The sequence below is a fragment of the Athene cunicularia genome, assembly GCF_003259725.1.
Source record: "Athene cunicularia isolate RWA chromosome 8 unlocalized genomic scaffold, athCun1 chr8_part1, whole genome shotgun sequence".
NCBI classification, from domain to species: Eukaryota; Metazoa; Chordata; class Aves; order Strigiformes; family Strigidae; genus Athene; species Athene cunicularia.
The window spans coordinates 7,044,351-7,066,006 of record NW_020799109.1 but is presented as its reverse complement, the minus strand read 5'-3'; the positions used below and the strand labels follow the sequence as shown (position 1 = coordinate 7,066,006).

Genomic DNA, 21,656 nt, shown 5'->3' with positions numbered 1-21,656 from the left:
TATACAACAGAAGAATTTTGAAAGACTTGTGACAGCTGGAAAACATGTCAACTACCATCTGTTGGATGCCAACGACATTTATTCCTACATTTTGGGTGTCTGCTCTTAAACTGAGGAGTATTTCTACATCTGATCAGCAGTCCTGCAGCCAGTCCGTTCCCTCTGGACCTGTCTTCTAAACCAAGGAAGGAAGTTGTGTTCTTAACGTTTCTCAGGTATCAGGAGGTATCTATCATTTGAACAAACACATTTCATCCATCTTTTTGCAAATGGCAACTCTGTGAAAGAGCTGCAGCGAGGCAGAAGGCCTTACCTTCAAAGCGCATGTTCTGCATAGGGTGTTGTCTGCTAGTTACTGTTACGGGTAGCAGTTCTGAAATGAATGGTCCTTTAGTCCCCCAAAACCCACACTTAAGAAAGCATTAACTGCCACCGGTTTAAAATGTGATTTAAGTTTCTCTTCTCTAGAGAAAAAGACCCTAAAGGACTTATCAATCATATAGGTAGTTGGAAGAGTAAAATAAATTAGTGTAAAGCACTCTTACAGGAGCACAGAGCCAGTCTGTGATCAGACACAGCACATCACCACAATCCCAGAAAACACACAAGGTGCAGTGGGGTGGGAAACTACTCTTCTTTAAAATCCTCCTGTCCATCATTCCCATACATGCAGCTTTGTTTTTGCTGCATGCAAGACAGCGTTGGCCCTTCCAGAACACATGCTAGCCAGTCTATGAAAGGGGAAAACATCAATGATCGCCTGTTGTTCTGCACCAGAATATCACAGAGGCTCTCTGTAGGAGGAAAGCACTTGTAAATATGCTCCCTGCAGCTTGCTTAAAAGGCTTTGCCTATTGCACTGCCATGAGACTATCCACAGCTGTAACACACTGTGAATGTCCCAGTGGAGAGATTATACAGCAGGAATCTTGCTGTTTCTCCACCAATCCTCTGGAAAAAGGGATTGTTTTCCTTGAAACTTGTGCATTCATTTCACGACAGGGTAGTCCATTGGCTGATCACGGTGAGGCATTGCACACTGCCTGAGAAATAGTCCTCCTGCTCTTGACAAGAAGTACCAGAATGAGGTGGACAACACCTGAGTGACCATTTCTCCTCCTGCTGTTGGTAAATCCATCACAGAACATTCTCGTATTCACTGACACCACATCCTCACTTAGCTGCTGAACAGCTAAACCAGCTGCGCCTAACTGTACTTCTTCAAGTGGGGAAGGTCTCAGCAGCAACACTATTGTTCTGTTTATTCAGAGAGACATGATAGTTGCTTTATTTTAGCCTGATTCCCTAAGGACACAAGGCTTATTATATCATCACTCTCCACACACGCACATGTATATGCTCATTGTAACTACTGACTTTTGATCAAATTTGACTGAGGGGAAATGCTCTCAAAGGTATGTTCTTTAGAACGTCACGAAAATAGTTAGCCAGGTAAAAGAGAGACCTTAAGTATACCTTAGCTGGGGAAAAAAAGCTTAAATGCAATGTTTATCTTTTTTTTCAGCACCAAAGGATCCACAGGAGAGAGACTTTTTTCATGCCTCATTAGGAGAAAGACCTAAATCAGTAATAGTAACTTCTCAGATCCTGCAACCAACAAAAGGAAACAAATCCACAGGTTGGGCTTCTTTAGTTCACAGGCTCACAGAGTTACTGTTTTACACCTGCATCCCCAGGTTCGACTATCTCCCAAATCTCATCTTCTATTTTCTGCTCTGTGTTTAACTAGCGCTCATTTTGGCTTAGAGCATGAAACTGTGACCAGGCAGTAAGCAACTGCAAGACACACAGAATAATTTTGAAAGAAATTAAATTTGACAATGGCTCAGAGCAAGGAGTTCGCTCTGAGGATGTACACCCAGGCTGTCCTTGGAAGCAGCCCCCAGGGAAGCTTCCAAAACCTGCCCTGGTACCTTCTCAGTGCCTCGGCTCAGTGAGGAACTGGACTCAGCCCACAGAGTTTATCTGTGTTAAAGGTAAACCGTGCTATTGTCCAAAAACCTATGAAATTTACTAATTCTGGTTTGATGATTTCATCATTCTGCCTGCAAACCCCCAGTGTGGGGGGGTGGGCCCCTATTTATACCTTAACCAGAGGCTGCAGGAGGTACAGAACCCCAAAGGGCTACATGCATTTGCTTAGTCATAACCTGTTCTCTGGTGCACACTTACCTCCTCAGGAAGGGAATTCGCATATTCATTAGTACATACTTAGGTGTCTGCCTTCTCAGGTTATCAAAGCGAGTGTGTGTGGGGGAAAGGCATGCTATATTTCGTGGTATGTAAAGTTTATTCATAACCTTGCCCTGGTAGCCATGTGGTGAGATGCAGAGATGTGATTCATCTCTATGTGAGTCACTGATCGATTCCTCACTCTGTTTTACTGTACAGGTACAGAGCATGTCATCTCCCCTTAAAGGTGTTTAGTTGCATTTCTCCAAATCTATTTGAACCTTTATAATATCACCTTGAAGTGATTTTTTTTTTTTCCTCAGGTTATGTTCACTTTTTACACAGCTATAAACTGGCTTAATTTTCTTGACTCATGCCACGTTTTCCGCTAGCTTCAGTGAAAGCCCCCCTCCTCCTTCAGATAGTTCAGCATTAATAAAATTAATCAAACTGCAAAATCTGAGCTCAGTTTCTTCAGCATTTACAGTAGCTGCCCTTACATCAGTTTAAAACACCACAAACCTTAGGTAATTAGGCATTTCAGGTTTGTATGTGCAAGATGTTTATCTAATGAAGGAGAAAATAATTGACAAAGATTGCTTTCCCTCCTCCCTCCCCACCCCAAGTTGTTTGCAAGATTTCCAGGTAGACCACAAACTCATTAGAAGACAAGTAGATGAGGTACAGGCAGGGATCAGCAGAAACCTGGTGTAGCTCTAATTAACAGTCTAGCCAACTGCCTAAGAAGAATAGCCTGAGCCTTCAGCATCCAGAAGCCTGTTTGGCTGTCCCTGATGAGGAATCAGAAAGCTTGGTTGTAACCAAGCACAGAAGGGCCTCTGTGAAGTATATTTACACTAATGTGCTAACAACTCTGGCTTTTTTGTAGCTTACATATTCGCCTGTCCTTGATACAAACAATTAAAAAACCCCACAAGACCATTAATTGGTAGCTTGAAACAAAAATTTGAAGGTTTTGCATTAATGAGCAATCAAAATTCAGTGTTTATCAGAGGAGAAAGAGACTTAAATGCATTTGCATTATGCGCAGATGCCCTCTACACACAAGATCCATCACATAAACATTCATGATAGGAGCGCAAACAGCTTTTCTTAAATTTACTCAGCAAAACAGCAAGGTACTTAGGAAACATATCTGAGTTTTTAAATCACAAAAGATGCTCTTTGCTACAGGTCTGAAAAATCAGAATCCCTGGTTCTGAACCATCATTCTTATAGTGAAGATTTTCAGCCACAAGTTCTTTGTTCCAAATAAAATGTCAGTGAAACTTCTCATCTGTACTGGATTTAATCCCCTCAGCACCATGACTGTTCTAGCAGCATGTGTGACAAACAGCCTCTAAAGAAATAAACCTTTCGATTTTTTTTTTTTAAAGGATTATGGTTTGATTTTGTTTTGTTTTTTTAAAGAATAATACGTAGGAATAAGAGTCACTTGTCCAGCTGGTTGACAACAATTACAAGAAGCATCGTCCTTGCTTGGGCTGCTCAGAGTCAGAAGAGAGGCTACATCAACTCCAATAACCAGCCCCAACTACAGTTTTGGGGCTTCATCAGCTGTGGCGAAGGAGAGACCTCTTCTCCCCTGCTGTTCAGTGTCACTCCATGACGCCTACTCTATAGCTTTTTGCACCTTGTTCAGAGTTTGGTCAGCCTTGGAGACAGGATAATTGACTTCACAGCCCTGTGGTTATAGGGGCAGCGAGTTATTAGACATCGAAGTGTCAGGGAACATCTGACTCCCTGCAAACACAGCTCAGTTCTCAGCAAGACTGGCCACCTCAGCTCCTGTTCTCTGCAGGACAGATAACCTGAATAAGCAAGAAATAAAGGCACCCCCCGAAGGCAGAGCGCTGTTTGTCCTGCTACAGGCCAGTCTGGGGCTCAGTAATACTCGACTCCTTTACATCCAAGACCTGTTTACTTCCCCTTCTGCATGGATGAGGAGACACTCATGCTCGCGTGGAGCCACGCTGGTGTGTCTACTGGGAACAGCGAGAGTGCCATTCTGCCATCCATAACCTCTGTCCCACCCCGCTCTCATCCCACCTCCAGGCAGGTCTCTCAAAGGGTTCACGCATCCTTCTCCGCTGCTGCCCAGTTCCGCCTCCCTCGCTGGCCCTAGCTAGCTGCTCAAAGCAGCATTTCCTCACCTTTCTGAACCGCTGCAATGCAAAGTGTTAAATTTCTCATGACTTCTGGCAGTTCTAGCCGGTTTGGTCAGTATTATTGATGCCTGATGTCTGGCTGGTATGTTCCCATCCCATTACTCTGATGTCAGGACATGCATTATCAGACTGCACACTCTCTGGGGCTGAGACCACCTTAGCTGTGCATTTGCCCATGGCTAGGTGCAGAAGGGCTGCAGTTCTGCAGTCAAAGCTTCTGGATGTTGCATTAACACACACACACTTCCTTTGCAAAACTAGGCTTTTGAATGGAAGCCACCAAGAATCAGCTAAACAAAAGTTTTGAGAAAGAGGAAGGGGAAAAAAATAACCCACCAAGAACCACAAAAAGGTGAGTGAAGAGAGCGACCTTGGGCAGATTAGTGTGTGTCATTAATAAGAGAATGCTAACATTGAGCTTACTGTTCCTGCTGGCAGCTAGAAATAGGAACAAACAGGCAAGCAAGATGAGTCACTGGTTAAGACATGGAAAAGACGTGATGTCATGAAAAGCCTGTGAAGTTTCAATTGCTGCCAGGAGCAAAATAACACCTGGTTCTTTCAGAGCTCAGCTCTGATTAAAATGCTCCAGTTCAACAGATCGTATTAAGTATGTTTTTTTTCCTCTCTTGTTATTGAGTGTTCCCATTGCCCAAGAGTCACCAAGACCTACTCAGACACATTTAGGTACCTTAAAAGCCAGTTTCACTTGAGCAGTATTAGCAATATGCAGCAAAACACATCTGTTGTAAAAAAACCCCAACCACCACAAAATATCCTGTCTTTTTTTGATAAAAGGTTCTATCCTTGCAAAGTGTTTTTTAAACATTTCCCACTATGGCTATGTTCACTTCAACTCTTTAGAGGTAGTAAAACCAGAAACCTCGGATAATTTCAGTACCACCAGTTGCAGAAGCTTCTATACAGCTTACCCTGTACAGCAGTTTTTACCACCCTGTTTTCTGTAGCATCCCTACATTAACTGCTCCCACCAGGGAGATGGAAATTTTATGAAAAGAGACTTCTAATACATGCACAGCCTTCAAGAGCTCACCAGTATCTGGTTCATCATTGGAAGCCTCAGTCTTCCCTGGCGCACACACACACACACACTTTTGAAGCAGTCCCTCATAACTCAGTGGCTGAGTGTCCCTTCAGGTGAGGCACTGCGCTTACTTTTCTTTTTAAAGTACTTCTGAAAACTAAGCTGACGGACAAGGAGGGAAGGTCAGTGTAGGTTGACCTCATCCACCATTAAAGCATTTCTGGCGGTTGAGAAGCCCCAGCTCTTTAACTTTGCTCAGCAACTCCACACCATGTAAGACAAGTGAATCACTGAAAATGCAATGGGGTGCATTCGCTCAGCAGAATGTAATTTCCAAACTGGAATCAGGCCAAGGTACTGTGATTAACACTACTGCTCATGATCTACTAAAATGTTAAAAGAAATTATTTCCATTTCCCTATGTGCCTCAAGATTGTAGTAAAGATTAAGCAGCAGTTGCCCTTCCTGATCTGTCAAACAGTAAGGAGGACTGAAATAGGGCTGCTTGCCTATGAATATTGTCTGCTCTTCTCATCTTTTTGTAGGTTGAATTTCTCTGTTAGAGTATTTAAAAGAAGCGGCTGCAAAAGAGAAATCACATGAAGAGGTACACATAAATATTAAATTCATTGTGCACATTTCTTAAACCTTATAGAACTAAAAAGTCTTATTTTTTGTGACCTAGAATTAATATGAAGATCAGCCTGATATTTTTTGATTATTCTTGAAGCAGTTGATAGAAAAATAAAGAAATGGCAGTAATAAAATTATGTAGCATCCACACCACATGTCTATTTCCAACTTCCACTTCTCTAGCTGCAAATAAACAGCAAACAAAATTCAAGAGGTATGATACATTTGAAAGCCCATCCACTGTGGGCAAGTGATAAAACCATCACCGCTACAATAAAAAAAAAAAAAAAAAAATTAAAAATTTTAAGAGACTGCGGTCCTTAAATAAGAAGCATTTTAGGCACTGAATGCATTGTTACATAAAGAATATTTTGCCAGCTTTACTAGATCTTTTTAGTTGTCCCACATATATCCTTTAATTCTATTAGTCAACTGCTGTAAGAAGAGCTGTACAATGCACAGATGTCTGAGCAGTTAGCCACTATAAGCATTATTAATTAGCTAGGGTTGTTGAGAAGCAGGTAAATTAATCACAGCCAGAGTACTTCAGAAGCAGCACTACACTGCTGTGAAGGAGCAAGCGTGGCCATCCAAAGTGAGCTGGCAGTGCAGTGGATGGATGCTACGGTCCAGCTACCACTGTGTGGGTCATAACAACAGTCTGCTAACCCACAGAGATGTACAGCAGAAAGGAAAATCTCAATACACCGTGAATCAGCTGCCAAAAGAACAAATGCAAAATCTGTGAGAAGGAAGTTAAATAATCTGCGGTACAAATCTCTCTAAATTCAGCAGCCTAGTCCTTTGATGTGGAAAGGAACAAGGACAGGTGAAGGGAATTAGCATTACAGTGCTATCGGCCTCCCTCCCCCGCAAACCCACGCAAGCAAAACAGCAAATCTCGCTCCGAGAGCAGCAGAACAAGACCCAGACTTCCTGGAGCCTATTTCTAGGTGATCAAATGTCATGGTAACCAGCAAGAGAGCCAGGCAGCGAGAGGGGCTGCTCAGGTCTGTGTGGAGCAGGCTCTGCGCAAGGCTGGCCAGAGCCGGCCAGAGCATCGCTGTGGTACCCGGCCCTGAGCAGGGCTGCACGACTCTTGGCAAGACCTTCAGTCAACTCACTTCCAAAGCAAATATTTATGTCCAAAGGTGTCTATGAAGCTCAATGACTTTGTGCCTGAAAGACCTGTTAAGTACCCCTGATTGTAAGAAAAATGAGTACTCCTTTACGAGCATCACTCTTAAGGGCTCGTTCTTATCGAGGGAATATTTCAGTTTATTTAGTAGTGGATTAGGGCTACATCTAGGCCTCATACTTCATAAGAACCCCTAGAGATATTATGTCAAGGTGTCAATTTCTGGCAAGGTGTTTATGATATTTCTAGAGATTAAAATACCAAATCAAATTACAATCATGAGGCAAGAACCTAAAGGGCAGCAGCAAGACAAAAAGAAAATAACCAAACATTATTTATATCACCAATTTTTAAAAAAAAAAAATCTTTTAAGGTCTTTAAAACTCTAACGTGTAATTTTTCAAGATTTGGTAGAAGTTGATCAGGTAATTTCCAATTTATTATCTCCCAGATTAGGGAAAAAAAACCCTCACTGCTGAATTCAGCTAAGCTTTAAACAAAAATATAAAGACATGGTTCTAGCACTCGAGATGGTAGAATGAAAACTTAAAGAGAACAAAACCCAAGAACAATCCAAAGCTCATAAATCAGAAGATAAATAAAAAGAAAAATAAAAATATATTTATCTCACTTCAGTAGAGTTTGAAATACATTTTCCAAATGCTGGAATTAGCAATAGCAAAGATTCTTCTATTTCATAAGTTTATGTTTGATAGAAACGTGCACATACCTTGAAAAGCAATGCAGTAAATCTGATACAGTTCTTCATTGGTTACTTGAAGGGTTTTTTTGTTTAAATTCACAAAAATGTAAAGAAACCAATTAAATGGAATTTAAAATTTCCAAGTAAACCCACATCTCTGCTGAGAATAGAAAGGAATACTTTCATCTAAAGGACAGCTATTTTGGAGTAGTCATAAGCATCTTAAAATAGAGGCTTAGAATTGAAGTTCTTTTGTCAACCACAACCACTGATGCTCAGTGATAGCACAAGACAAAGAAAATAATCTGCTACCATTTACTGTAATATTTTCTATCATAACCACACAGTCCAGATGTTAAACTAGACTTTGGATTGTGCAGCAGCTGCAGATGGCTCTACTGCACTCCTGAGGCAGTTCAGGCAGCAGCTGTGAGGTCCCTTTGGGGCTATGGTGTGGTTACAGTGCCTGTGGGTTTCTTGGTGAGCGGCCCTTTTGCACACTATTTTAAGTTCACCCACTTCTGTGGTGATGCCGTCTCCTCCTTTCCATTCAGAAAGAGGGCCATGAGCAAATACTTCTTGACATATATGTGAGATGTTCTGCTGTTTGGCATTTTTACTGTGTAGTAATTACTTCACCACAACACCTCCTTGCTCTGTCTAGGCCACGTACTGCTTCCTAGCCTTTGGCCAGTGGGCACACTAAGTGCCTGAGCCACTCAGATGTCACTGATAAAAAACACACCTTCATATTTACCTTTTTAGAAAAATAAGAGGAAAACCACAATCAGATTTCCCAGTTGAAGAAAACGTGTCATTGGCATCATAAAAAAGCATGGACATACGACTAATTCATGTGACATTCAAACAAACTTCTAACACAGTTCAAGTCCTTGCCCAGCAAGTCCCTACCTATCAAGAACTGCTTCTCCCTGCTCTAAGATTAAATGGGGCCACAATCAGATTTTCCCTGCCATCACTACCTACTTGAGATGTCCCAATTACTTCCTTCATCAGCTGTTTAGAAAACTGCCTTTTAGCCACTCTTCTTGGGAAGAATCACTTTGTATTTCTTCTAAATTAAAGATACTGCACCTAAGCTCATTTTAGGAGCAAAACAAGCCAAAATCCATTCCTCTAGTCCTTTTTTCAAGGACAGATGGTTTTGCCAAGGAACCCAGCAAACAGAGGAAAAGAAGCCCTATACAAAGGAAAAAAAAAAAAAAAGAAGAAGAAAAATATCTTTGAAAGCCTGGATCATTGAAAAAGACCCCAAGAAGCCAGAATACATTTGAAACAGATTTAGCAAGCAGACTACAGCTGGGTCAATCACAGCAGGTCCACAACTCTGATACTAATGAGAATACCATGACAGCACTTCAGATGATTGGGATTTCAGTGAGAAATCCTGGCCCAAACTGAGGTTGGACAGATGCTGCTGAGCCCACCTTACATTGCCTTTGAGTATAATCAGCTGGAAAACGAGCATTAATAGATGCTCACACCAGTGTGAATCTCATTCAGTTGAAATCAACCAATATAAAGAATTATTATTGACAAGGAAAATACTGGTGGTGAACTCTATCATATTTCTAATCATTTATTAAGCAATGTGAGGCACAAAAGCAACAGACCATTTCAAACCCAACCTGCTGCTAATATGTGCACATGCTAATATGTGCACATGTACACAAGTGGTAAGGGTCAAAGGATCACCATCCTAGCAGGAAACGTGTTGGCTATAGGGAAGGTTTGCTACAGAGCTGTTCACACTTTTTACAGGACTTGAGCGAGTTTCTACTGAAGGCTCCTACAGAATTCCTTTTATCAGGGGCAGATCAGACTGCTACAGGGTCTGCCAGTGTACTACACAGAGCACCTCCCTGCTCTTCTGATGGAGAGCGGTTATGTTGCTGCACGCCTTCAGGTTCATCTGTCCCCATCGATCCACACCAGTGGGACCTGGCAGGCTCTCAAGCACAGCCTGCTGCCTGTGCCCACCAGGATCACTCAGTTCAGCCCAGATTTGGGAGACGCCATTTGACGACTGAACTTTTGATATCAAATAAGCCCTGAAGAATTGTAAGGTTCTGCCTGCATCCAGTGACCTCAGTGAAGAATCCTGCACACGCAAAGGTCATGACTTCTCTCCCATGAAACTACGTTTCTAGATAAGAGGAAAAGAATACAGCATGTAATCTGTTTCTCAAAGCACAGACCTCAGCCCAAGGAAAGAAGGCTGTAAAGAAAGCTGTTAATGACAACTCCAGACTGTCTTATTTAAAGCGAATGAAAATCCTGTGTGCAACAGGAACAGCATGAGATCGTATTTGTGCGGAACACTAAATGTGTGTGACGCTTTACAAATCAACAAAAATACGGAGACATCATTCTTCATTACATTCTATCAATTCTACATTAATATAGCTTCATAAAATAGGGAAACTGCACAGCATCACCCCAAGCAAGTGAAGGTCTTCTGTAATTGAAGCAATCATAGTGTCAGGCACAATACAAGCACAAGTTCATGCATAAGCATTATGCTGCTGCCTAAATCACCCAGACTGTTTGCCAGCAGAAAATTCACAACAGACTCTCCGGACCACCGGCTCAGTTCAGCAAAGGGCAATTCTACACTCCATTACCATCGCAATACTAGAAACACTTGCCAGCTCAGGAATGAATTTGTCTTGTTATATTGGGGAAAACACATACTGAAATATTTATCAAATGAAGCCAGCTTCCTTAGCAAGAACTAACCTCTGGGCAGATTGAGCTCTGCTTTCATGTGTAGCTGTGCAATTTGTCTGAAGAAGGTGCAACAAGTTGATGTTTTCAGAAGTACAAGTTATTTACTATGACAGAGAAAAAAGAAGGCTCTTAGGACTTCTTCTTGGTCCCACTCCAGTCCAAATCACTCCCCTTGACCAAAAGAATGCAAAACCAAACTTTGGAGCAAAGCATAAGGAAAAAGTGATCTGTCAGTGAGCTAAAGACATTTTAACACTAAGGGGACAGACTTCAGCAACAGCATAACTGCTTTAAAACATTATGAAACCACATTTAATTAAACTGCACTTTCTGCCCACCACTATTTTGCCTTACTCCGATGCCAAAGAATTATAACTCAGCCCAATTCTGGAAGCTTTAGAGCAGCAGGGGAAGCTCTGGTGTTGGCTCTTGTTGGACCTTACTCTAACGCTTTACACCAAGATCCAGGCTGTGACAGTATCTGGCCTTCGTGCAGAACAGAATGATATCTGGTCTTACAGGAAACAGTTTCCCCTTCACTGGTATACTCATACCACAATCACCAATCTCAGAAGAACGGAGTCCAGAGAACAAAATGTATCTCCAATTAAAGCATTAATAAAAGTAATAAACAGAACTGAAAGGAGAACAACCAGCTTCTCTCCTCACATGTCACCCAGGTCTTCTTTTTCCATCCAGTGTACCAAAGGGAAAGGAATTTCCCTTGACCAAAAGTTTTCATCTTCTGAGTTACTTGAAAAATTATAAAAGCCACAATAATAGCCAGATCTCTTTGCTTAGATGTCTTCTTTTGATAGTTCTTCATTTGAAGCCTGAAGGAAAAGCAGAAGACTTCATCCCAGTCCTACCAGCACTCACTGCACAATGACAAAGCACACGTATGAAGGCAAGTGCATCCTGTCCTACAAACTGGGAGGTCCCATGAATCTCAGACACCCTTAGCCAGGCCTTTTTGACAAACCATGTGGTAGCATCACAGGTTGTTTCCTGCCATCACCTGCAGCTGAGAGATGGGAAACCTAAAATCTAATCCTCAACAAAGAGTCTTTGCCATAGCTGAGCAGTGCTTTGTGTCAGCCCTTCTTGATGCTTAGTGACTAAAAATTTTCTAGATCCTAGTTCTCCTTATCAAGGGAGGCATAAATAAATATGCTGTAAAGTTTTATTCACAGTATGTATTTTTTCTGGAGTCAAACAGTCAGACAATAAGTATTAGATGATAAAGAATATACACTCTGTTCTAATCTCAGTGTCCTTCCATATCACTAATGATATCATATTAAATCAGCCCTGCATTTATTAGCACAGTTATATCAACAGACAGTAAATGTTATATAAAATCCCTTAGATAAGAACAGGCAACATTCTGGTATATGTTTACTTCCTTTTAATTAATGAACAGACTAGTTGCAGTCTGTCTTGTCAAATGAGATGTAAACATAAACGACCTCCACATATGCCCCATCTTTCAAAACAGCTCATTGATGAGAGCTGCTGGAAGCACCTCTCATTCACATTTGCTTCAGGGCTATATCCATTGCTCTGCCACTTCGAAAATGGAAGAGGCTGCATTTATGTGTGGAAAGAAGAAAACCAGCAGGGATTAAAAGGTGCATCTGGAAAACACAGAGATTCACCTCTGTGCCCATGAAAGAAAACAGGAGGGATGATACTAGAAATACACTGGGACTTCTCCAGAGGGAATGGGACCTGCTGTAGAAACTATACTACCGGGAAGGAGACACCTTGTGACACATCATGGTGAAGGAAAACAGGACAAACTGAAATGAGCCAAATGAATGGCAAAAAAGATGATGGGAGGGCTGGCTTATTAAAAAACATTGGTAAGGTGAGCTTTGTTTGGATGAGCCAAGTAACAACAATCATCCTAGGACATGACAAGGCTTGTTTCAGCAAAGGCAAAACAAGCTTTGGGCAGGGGACAGGCTTCTTCAGCTGTGCCAAAGATCAAGCAGTCTCTCCTACAAGCTTGGGTGACTCTCTGCTGCTGCAGTTCCCAAGGAACGTTAGAAACTAAAAATGATAAAGTGATATTATCCCTGTCATAGTCAATAAGATGAAAGAACTGCTGTTGATCTCACTGGGTCTAGGACTTGTGACCATTTCACTATTTAAATTTTCAATGAAGGAGGAAAACTCTTTGATCAGTTATTTTATTTGGTAATCACAGACCTCTGCTTCTGCTGGTGGGTTTTGGTTTTTTTTTTTTGGTTGTTGGGAGTTTTAGTTGGTTGGTTTTTAAATCTTTGTGTAGAGTTTCTTCTGTCACTTCCAGAGGTTTGGGCAAACACTCAGCACCCACAGAGTTGTGAAGAAAGCTAGTAAAGCTTAAGACATTCAAAATCAAAGATGCATTTTGTTCATGCTCTGTTTCCATCCAAGAAACTCAGGTCAGGATTTGATTCCCTGTGACATATGGTTGTAGCATGCAGCAGTATCCTCTTGGAGATGTTCCATTCTGTCAGCTTGTGACAGTCTGAATGCTGAACAATTTCATAGTATGGTAATGCAGATTAGCACACAGCCTGCGCTGAGAATTATAACCACATTCTGGAGAAGCAAAATTGTCACCACCTCTACATCCACATGGTTACTGAAAAGCCATTTCTCAGATTTCAGGAGCAAATGATGGAAATACAACTAATGAAATTATCTAATAAAAACAGAAACTCAATTACAGACTTCATATTGTGTCTCAATTAAACTATGCTTAGGTCAGAATTCTCAGGTGTTAATAGGATTGTTAAAACAGAAAATGAACAAGTGAAGGAAAATATCAACTAGGCGCAGTAATAAAAATGCTCGTAATTAGCATCTTTGTGTCACTGAAGGTATCACAAATCTTCAACAGCAGTATGCAGCATCAGAGAGTTTTCAAACACACCGTTATAATAAAAGGGAAAACAAGAAATTCAGAAAGAATGTGCTATATTAACTTCATATTGCCATGGTAAACAGTTTTACAATCTTGTAAGAAAGATTAAAAAGATCACAAGTTACCATGGTACCATTGTTCCTTCCAGCTTTGTGTTTTTCAACACAAAATAGAATATTTTAAAGGCAACATGGAGCTCTACTTTCTCCACTGTAAACTAATTTTTCCTTTTCTGTGGGAAGCTGCAATAACCAGCACAGGATTTTTCAGAATTTCTTTGTTCACAGGAGTCACCAGCTTGTTATTCAGAATTCATTAGAGTTTCCACAATTTGAAAATGAAATAATTTCTGGATGCAGTTTTCCGAGGTAACTTCAGACAAAGCATCTGAACCAGATTTTGCTCTCGGGGATGCTGCTGTAGAAGCTGGAGTTCTCTGGGTTTGATTTATCTCAGCTGAGATTAGCAGCTGATCTACAGTTTATTCACTTGCTCAGCAGCGACAAAAACCTGCCAATTACAAAGCATGCTCAATGTCACTTCAGACGGACAGCTCGGAAAATGAGAAGAGAAAGCATGTCATATGGTATTAAAGCAAGAGAGACAAGGGCACATCACCAGGACCTTTTAGGAGTCCTGCTGAATCTTTGCAATGACCCTTCTCTTCACTGACCTTTTACTAAGCAAGTGTTTTCCTCCCAACTATACAATCATCTTCCTTCCTCCATTGTACTTCTGGCCACTTCCAGATCTACTTGTATTCCAAACTGTCCTTGCAGAGGAGACCTGAATTTGTTTTGTTTGAGACACAGACATCTATAAACATAGATATGACAAAGCCACGTCCAGGAGTACTTTGTGTACCTCCTAAAGTAAAACAGGAATTGAGTTTCAAGGAATAAAGAGTTGATATATATTTAAAAAAAAAAAAAAAGAAAGAAACACACACTAGTCTGGAGGTAGCTACTCATTTATATTGAAATACAGACTGTTTTGGCCCTGAAGAAACATTAGGTTTCATAGGTTTGCATTAAGAGTCTACTTCATTTGCTATTACTGCCTGTCTGCTTACCCATTGGAATGACTACAGGTGTTAACTGACAAGCTATACTTCCCAAACATCATATCCAAACTGCCTCACGGACATATCAAGGCTGTCATCTTCTACATCCAGGAGGGGATGTCACCCTGCTGTTTGACAGGGGCAGATTAAATATCAGCAAACCTCTTTCCGATCCTAGCAGCCGTGCTCATGTCACAGAAATCACTCCTGAAAAACATACGGCAAAGGCAGAATAGTCAGGTTGAGTTGTTCTGTGCCCAAGGAGACCACACTTAGCTACAGTGCAACCCTTCCTACGTCAGTGGGACTTTCTCCTTCACAGGAGTGCCATCTCCTCCTCTCAATGCATCACATTGCCTAAAGAAAAAAACCTCTGAAGTTCTTTTATCAACTCCAGAGTTTTTTCAGCTCCAGAGTCCCCAAAGCAACCTCACTGGCACTACTGCCAGCTGTGCTGACAACAGTGCAACAAGCACTGTGCTTGCCTTGGAGCCACCCTGAGAGAAAGCAATTTCAGCTCTGCCATCTGTGGGCACTTCACAGCTTCCCTTACCTGTGAGTTTCTTCTCCACGGGGGATAGTTTCCTGCCCAAGCACAGAGCTTGACCCCACTGGGGACTTCAGGGGGGGGAAGAAAAGAACCCCTCCTCCTGCTCAGGCTCAATACAGGAGTCTCTGTCTACTTAAATAATATTATTTGTATGGCTCACCTTGGTAGCACAGACAGTGTGATTACTCAAGTGCTGTATCAAAAACATGGCACAGAGATAGCTGTAAAACATCCCACTCTTTCTTCTCTTCCTGCAGCAGCTGTGTCTATAGTAATTATTTGCATAAGTCACTCAGATCAGTTGCTATCAATGACTATATGGTGGATTGTCACTCAATGTTCTTATATAAATAAGGTTTTTTCCTCCTTGACAAAGTGGATATTCTTAGCTGGTTGGAAAACCTGTAGGGCCTAGACATCAGCCAAATCTCCCATAAGGAGAGCAGCTGACTTGCTATGACACAACTTCATTTACTGGCTATTCAGAAAGATTTTTATTTCAATATCATATTCATACAGGTAAGAACAGTGGAGCTGGTTGTTCTAAATTGGATATTTCGAGTGGAGCATGTTGATTAAACATCTGCAGGATCATAACAGGGATAAGTTGATGTGCCTTTTTGGGATCACAGGAGGAATAGCTACATCAAGGAAGCAGTTAACACTTTTAGTTACTTTACAAAGAATAGCACTTCGTACCTTGGCTGATTTATACCCACACAATACAACAGGAAGCCTTCTTACCTATAACTGAATGCTCACAAGTTTTTAGCCTCAGGTTTGAGATCTTGCATCCAACAACCTGCTTTCTCTTAAAATTCCTCACTATGATCTTCCGCTTTTTCTCCCTAAGTAACATGTACACAAACATCCAAAGAGAACAGGCTCCAGTAAATTAAAAACTAAAGGACCAATTTCAAAAACACTGGTCTGAGCTGGGTGCGAAGACCTCATGTACCATTATGTATAGTTCAGTATTGCATTTGAACAACCTCCTTCTGAAACTTTTTAAACACAAGAAGTTATTTTGGCACTTCGCCCTTGTAGTGCAACCTCCTGACATACAGGCAGAAGTTTTGCTGAAAAACAGCACTGGGTTACCCTCTTCCACCACAAAGTATGGCAGCTGAAGGCTGCTACTATCCAGCAGCTAGAGGTTTTCACACACCTCAGCATGGGGGTGAAAAGCTGTGAGCCACCACACTCCACACTACTGCCAGGTTAGCAGCGTTGGTTTTTTTTTTTGGTTGGTTTGGTTTTTACAGCTACCAATATTACCAATTTCCTGAGGCAAAGAAATACATCTATCCTAGCTAGATATATTCAATGCCTTAATTTGTATTGACAGAAGATTGTGTTGTCAAGCTGCAATCAGAATAATGTGTCTCCTCCTGTTCATCAAGGAGTAACCACTGAGAAAAATTTCAAAGTAGTCCAACACATTTTTCCTGTACTTTTCATGCATGTCATACAATTATGTATCATCTGTGCTAGAAATTGAATCAAGTCTTTTAGACATGCTGGATTGTTTCTCATTAGCATACCCTCATGTCAGTAATCAAAATCAATCAACTTAAATCAAAGTAATTCTCCATGTGTTCAGTTAAAATGTATACCATATGCTGGCTGAAATGTATACCAAAGAACGACTCTGCTGCTGTAGAAAGCTTCTTTCTGCAGCTACATTTAACAGCAACATTGGGTCAACTTCCATTAAAATACTAAGAAAAACTTTGTATAACTGTTTACAGCCAGCCTTGTGTAGCTCCAAAGGATCAATTAACTGACTTGCTGAAACTGATAATCAGTGACGCGTCACAATACATGCTGTCTCTGTTGGGTCCAATCAATGGTTAAAGACAAGAGTTTACTCTTTGCTCAAACAGGACTGCTGAGAAATCACAATTCACAAGGCGTATCTGGAGTCTCAGCTTCAGTAGCATTTGCAAGATTTATATGATGGTATTTAGAATCATCACTTACTTAGTTAAACATCTGTCTGCTGTCAAACTTTCAAGGTACGCCGAGCTGGAATGCACCTGCTTACAATACCAACTAATTCTTAACATCATTTGTATTACAAGAATGTTTAGGACCCTTTATCATAAAGCCACTGCAGAAAGGTAACTCAGACTGGCCGAGCAGCACCTCCTCCAGCCACTGTTGGAGGCGCATCTGGCCAGGAGGGTTGGCAGTGAGCCCTCACAGCCTTGGGGCTGCAGGAACACCCACCCCAATCAGCACCATAGTTGCCTCCTACCTACTAGACCGTCTACTTTGTGTTCCCAGAAGTCACTGAGCAGACAGCCCCTCACAGATCTGTTTGTTTTTTATCCCACAGTTTAGCTGCAGAATCAGTATCAAATGCAAGATTACACACCATCAGTGTGCTCGTGCATCCTGAGGGACGAGGTGAGAGCCAAGCCACCCTATAGCTCACTCAGTTCTCAGCCTCTCGACTGCAACTGCTAACAAAACCAGCTGTAGTGGAATGTCTAAAGTTGGCTGGAAGTGGACATACAGCCCATTTTTATATTAAATCCATTTCAGTTATTTTAACAGCCCTGTTCTAACTTGATTTCAAACAGCAGGAAACCTTTGCTTACTCTCCTTGCTAGAAGCCTCAATTTGTACTCGATGAGATGACTTTTTTTTTTTCTTTCAACCAATCACCACCATATGCCTAACTAAATGTGTCAAGCAAACAGTATTATAAAAGATTCATAAATGCTAAACCTCTAAGAGGCTTAGGAATGAGAAATATAATCGAGTGTCACTGCCAGAGGCAGAAGAGTTGTTTAGGAATTCTGATAAGCACCAGTTCAACAGATATTCATTTTTATGATAGTTAACCAGAAACAGGCAGCTTCAGGAAACAGAAATGCTTCTCTGCCTCTGTGCTCATTCACCACGGGGTAGAGAAATCACCATGGGGTAGAGAAATTACCATGCCATCTCAGATCAGCAGTTGAAGTGTTTCAGCATCTGGTACTGAACAGTACAAGCTTCTGATCAAAACAGCGATCAGAAATGGATGTTTCTGGAACAGATACAAAATTGCAGTGAAGTACAATTATGTAAAAGTTTACCAACAGGGGAAACATCTTGCTGATTTAGAAGCCAGTCACCAACAAATCAGCTTGTGGTGGACCTCCTTTTCAATATTGTTTCATGTATAACTGAAACATTGAAACCTCTCCTTCTCCTCCTCCTTTCCCTGTATGGCCCAAATGGGCAGAATCAGGAAAATTCCACAAATTCTTTTTATTACATGATGATCTCAATTGAAAACTTTTACTTAATCCTATAGGTGTAATTTAAAATACCTCACCCCACAGGTCCCTCCCTCACTGGTAAAACTGTATACTGTGACTACAAGATGCTCTCTGATCATTCTTGTCAGAAGCCTTGGAAATTCATTGTCATCACATACACCAGGCAAATTACCTCATATGTCTCTGGTTGATAAATCTTCAGTCAAATGATCTATCATCACTGCCCGCCTCTCCCTTTCAATGGTAACCAAGGAGCTATGGTAGAAGGAGGACTGTAAATTGATGGGCTTTGGTCTCCCAGAAGGAGCTCCAGCTCAGCTGGAGTCTGAGCCCTGGGACAGGCTCACTCTGGTGTCCCCTGCAGCTGGCAGCAGTGCCAGCTCCTGGGGCTGCTCTTCTTTGGTATTTCCATTCTCAGAGCACTGTGAACCGGCTTCAAGAGCCAGAACATCTACCCCTATACTGTTCTCAGCTTCAAAGCAAAAGCACATTTTGCACTGAGTAGCCATCTAGACAGCCTCTCTTCATTACTTTTCTATTGAGCTCCTGCTGGCTACCTGCAGGTAAATCCAGCCTGTATCTAATCTCTAAATTTGAAGCAGTATTTCTTGTTTATTTTCATACTGGCCTTGACTGCAATGTTTCACAGGCACATGCTATACCACCAATCTGTAAACTTACTTCCCATAGAAATCTATCACAAGGTCTTCTTCAAAGCACGGGAAAAGCAGCCAAGCACAGCAATACAGATAACCGGATGGAAGCGTTCACTTTGCTGTCCTGATCTAGTTAACCAGCAATCACATTACCTTGCTCCTTCAATACCTCTGGGTTCACTTCAATTCACTTTGGTCTCTCTGAACTTGACACTATTGTATCTGCTGCTGTAAGATGCTCTCCAAAACAGAGTTTGATTTTACAGAGGGCTGAACATCTTCAACTCCTATTTCACCAGGGAAACATACGTTCAGTCAAAACACATCTAGACTCAGAATGATCACTGCAGCACTATAAATTAACAATTAGATGCAGGCTTCCAGTGAGCTGTCTGAATGGAGGTGGGATAAAGCAGTCAACAAGTACACATCAGTTCTCTGACAACTCTGAACTGCCATATTTGTGAAAGCCAAAATATGCATACACATAAAAGCATTCTGCACTGATAAGCTAACAGCAAATGACTTCCTTGTGGCCACCACAAGGAAAACGTCCCTTTCCTTTAGTCATTGGTTTCACTCTTCTCAATACACTTATAGGAAGTTTCAATAGCACCATCAAATCAATAGGGGTACACAATCTGCATGCATTTAACTTCAAAAACTTTCCAAACGGTAAACATTTCATGTTATCAAAATAATTCTTAAGAAATGTTGACTTTCATGACTCCTTGCTACTTTCAAAATTCAGTTCTCTCCCACACACAATCAAGAAAAATCTCTAAATAGGTTCATAGTCTTCTGTTCCTTAAAAAAACATACTTTGCAATGCTACTATGAAGGAGGAATTCTGCAAAAGTAGAGCTGGAAAACTGAATTATATTACAAGTTGAAAAAGCAGAAAGCATGCTGCCATTCATTTTAGTCACTTCCAAGCAATTTTGTTTGAATCTGCTGAAGGCAAATTTCAGTGTAAAGTATGAAAGCTCAAGACCATCTAGTTACTAAGATGAATGCTTGTTAAATCTTCAGTTGGGACTATTGCCTTCATTTATAAAAACACAATTTCTGCTCCAACAACAGAATTAGCATAAGTGCCCTTACAATCTTGCTCACAGGATCCGCCAGCTATATCTTCTTTCTTTTTTCAATCTGAGATTGACGTCAGCAGCATTCACAACCTTTTGAGAACTCATTCTCCAGTTTCTACTTAATTTGATGTCTCAGAACATTTATATGACTCACAAAATTTGGTGTTTGAAGCTTCAGAGCACAAAGATGGAAAGAAATCCAAAGGGGAAAAAAGACTGCAATTAATATAGCAAAATAATAGTAAAGAAAAAGAGCTAGATAAAATATCGTCAGGTGCTATTTTTGGCAAGGGTTGTGTGGTAAAAGAAGCGCAGTTTTCTCTTTCATTACTTAATAAAACAAAGAAACATAATTTTCTGTTCCATTCATTACTCATAGTAAATTAAGAGGTCAGTCATAAAAGCGATGTTAAACGTGCAAGATTTTGCAGCAACCTGTAAGTGTTGAGTGATACTTTGAGACCGCCAAAGCAACGAACCAATGTATCAAGCATCTCAACAGAGAACACTTCCCTACACAGAACACACGTATCCGACTCTGGGAGAAAGCTCCTCTAGAGTCAGAAGACTCTGCTGGAAACAGTTCCAAATTGCAAGTCTAAATTCAAAGTGCAATCAGTGCTGTGCAGAAGTGCAAAACTTGAGAAACCCTCATTTCTGAAGAGCAGAAGGTAGCATGATGCTCATGCTGGTCCAGATTTCACTCCTGCACACCCCTGTCCCTTCCCCCGTAGATAGAGACACTACACGTGCTCTGTACAGGATGATGAAGGGAAGATCATGCAGATGGGGAGATGCATTCCTGAATGCACCTCACCGGCAGACTGCCTACTGCAGCGCTTCCACTCTCTCCAATGGTGGTCTCCAGTTCCAAACCTGGGTCTGTGCGAGTTCACCTCTGGTAATAAAAAAAAAAAAACAAAACAAACTACCCCTCTTTTCTGAAAAGAGAACACCAGTTATACAAATCCCTCAAGCCTTGACACACTGTCAAATTAGCACTCTTGCTGTTATTAATCAAGAATTTAATAGATGAGCTCTTAAAATTAACATGTCTTGAGAATATTTTCATTTTTAAAATGAAGATACAATGAGTCATGACTGAAAAAGTCACTCAGCATCCCCCTTTGAGAGACTTTTTTGAACAAATACTTTATTGAGCAGACAAATTTTAGGACAACACACGATTCACCTGTGGCATGAGGGCAATTAAATCTTTATCATTTTTTTTTTATATCCATAAAATAAGTAGACAAATTAGAAGTGAAAAATCTCCTGTTTCTCCTATCTCTTAACAACAGCCCCAGAGTAGTTAGTAAATATGATAGTCTGGATTTATTCTCACCTTCCTTCACAAAAAATATATTAAAAGAAGACATCAATACCACAAGGCTTCTTGGACATGTACACTATAGTTTAAAAAAGGAAAAAAAAAAAAAAAAAAAAAAAAAC

The 21,656-nt window shown here is 41.0% G+C and overlaps 1 protein-coding gene across 1 annotated transcript in view; it reads right to left on the bottom strand.

Annotated features, from left to right (window-relative positions):
- The window catches only part of RAB3B (RAB3B, member RAS oncogene family), a 56,849-nt gene that overhangs the window by 13,006 nt on the left and 22,187 nt on the right, over positions 1-21,656 (bottom strand). The window lies entirely within an intron of this gene.